This window comes from Charadrius vociferus, unplaced genomic scaffold, assembly GCF_000708025.1.
Source record: "Charadrius vociferus isolate BGI_N301 unplaced genomic scaffold, ASM70802v2 scaffold1369, whole genome shotgun sequence".
NCBI lineage: Eukaryota > Metazoa > Chordata > Aves > Charadriiformes > Charadriidae > Charadrius > Charadrius vociferus.
The window spans coordinates 17,632-20,146 of NW_009650114.1; positions in this window are offsets into that span (position 1 = coordinate 17,632).

Here is a 2,515-nt window from a genome sequence, read left to right on the forward strand (position 1 = left end):
TCCAGAGCCGAGAGACAGAGCAGAAGAGCCGAGCGCAGAGCAGCTGCCCCCATCGATGGACCGGACCCGGCCCGCCCCCTGACGTCCGACCGGCCGCGAGGTGGTCGCCAAACCCCGGCCGTGCCCCTGCTCACCCTCCCCTCCGCGGCCTCTGCCCTCACCCGAGAAAGGCACCCCGACCTCGCGGCCAGAGATTATAACACGGTTATAACACTGTTATAATCTGGTAGCGTTTCCAAAGTGCCTTGGTTTGAGTGTTTTATACCAAGTTTTACAGGTTGTAATACTTGCAAGATCAGCATCTTTAAATCTGTTGATTAAATTTTCATAAGTCTACAAGATTTCTGTGACTCAAACGCATGATGATTACTTCTGACCCCTCTCAAAGATGTTTCAGCACTTCTCCAGGTTTGGCAAAGAAGCTTGTGTGTCTTCTCAGATGCTTTGTTTTCTTTTCAGGGTTTCCATGTTGTGAGAAGGAAGAATTTATGCCATCACTTCTTGAACTTTTCTGCAGTAGGTGTACTATGCAGATGTTATGGGAAGGTTACACTGTTCCTGGTGGTCTTCCTCCAGATGGTTCTTGCTTACAAAGAAGCAAGAAAAGTAAGGTTAGAATTAGGAAAGTGTGCATTTTAGTTGTGGATAATGTGTATTTTATCCCTCTTGAAAAATGTGGTCATGCTGCTTATGTTGGTTTTCTGTGGAACAGCCTCAATCTTGTCCCTGTGCTTTTTTCCCTGCCCTGATCATTTCCCCTCATAACTCCTGTGGCATCTGGTCCTGTGTTGTCTAATCACATGGATATTAATCCATTAATGATGAGCTGTCTTTGGATCCCTGGGTACAAGATTTATACCTGTTAAAGAACAATTTGAAATAAAGTTTGTGTGGCACGCACTGGCTACAAACTTTTTTCTGCCTACTGTCTTCCTCCTGGGTGTAAACGCTGCCTTCACTCTGTTGTGGTGAGCTTTCTTGCCCCTGCTAGGAAAGAAGTTCTCTGGAGGAGATAGTGCCTGTTTGGCCCCCAGTTCTTCATGTTTTCCCATCAACATCCTGCCAGATACACAGGTCTTGTTTATTTCTCTGACGTAGTTCAAACTGTATGTTACTTTTCAAAGGTCTTAGTGTCAAATAATTTGTCTTCATCTGGGGATGATTCACTGGAATCCTACAAGACCCACTGCTTGCTTTCATTCCTAGTTTTATTGTCTGATACCTGGGGTTTGCTTTTGTTCACTTTTTTCTTCTGACCTTCATTTTTCCAATGTTAGTGCATATATTGTCACAGCGCTTTTCTATTACTGTTGCTTAACTATTTTTTTTTAATATATCAGCTCACCCCGGCCTAGCATGTTAGCCCCAGATTCCTTCACTTAACTCTGGAAGTCTGTTTTAATTAGCCGATAACAAAAGTGCCCAAAGAACCACATAGTTTACCTCACAACCAGCTCCTCATCAGCCAGCCCAGTGGAACATGTTCACATTGCATCATCTGTGCTGTTATCTCCAAACCCAAGCGCTAAATTTGCAGCAGCAAGTTTACGGAGAGCAATACTGAATATCCACATCAGTGATAAAGTGAGAAGCATCAGTCTCCTCCCGAGAGAGAGCTGGCAGCTGCCCAGTATGGTACAGCTGAAGACTTTGACTTCAAACAACTGTATCAAGGCTTCTGGGTTTCCCTGCTAGCTCACTTGGTACTAGTGGAAGCACCCTGACCTGGCCTGGTCACGATTAACCCCCAGCAGTCTCTGAGGTGCTCCTCAAGCCCTGCATCAGCATTTGTCAGCGCTCTTAGAACTGCCAAAGCTCTTTTTCTGTCAAGGCATTCTGCCACTGCAGCCGGTGTGCTGTCAGCATCTGCCTTTGATGCAGATGTGGTTCTCTTCTGCCAAATGCAGGGATTTCTATGGTACCCGATCCAAGATCCAGTGTGCTGCCCTCCACCCATGTGGCCAACTTAGAGTAAGGACTAAATCCCCAAAAGGAGGTAGATGTGGATCAGTTTAACTTCTGTCTTAGATTTAATCCCAATTTCTGACTGCTGCAAATCAGGATAAATGATCAGGGCTTTGTATTCCTTCCAAAGTTACTCTTAACATTGATCATGAATTGATCTGGCCAGTCTTGTGCATTCACATGAATCCTCACAGGCTAAACTACAGGAAAATTAGTTTCTGATCTGCCTTTTCTGTACCATTTATTGGTTTATATACATTTTACTGCATCTGATTCAACTAATTTCCCAAACTTTTCAGTCTCTATTCATCTTACTTTTCAATGTCCTTAATCATTATTGTTGTTTTTTTCTGAAATAGTCTTTTTCACATGAGGTTATCAGTACTGGAAATGATGCTGACCTACTTGATTTGTGTAAATAGACACATTTAAGATTTGTTTCATTGAACAATCTGGAGTGATGAACAAGATGCCTTGCACAACTGCAAAGCCAGTTCAGGAATGGGATTTTGCTGCTCCAAGTGGTGAGGAGTCATGCCGATGCCTGACG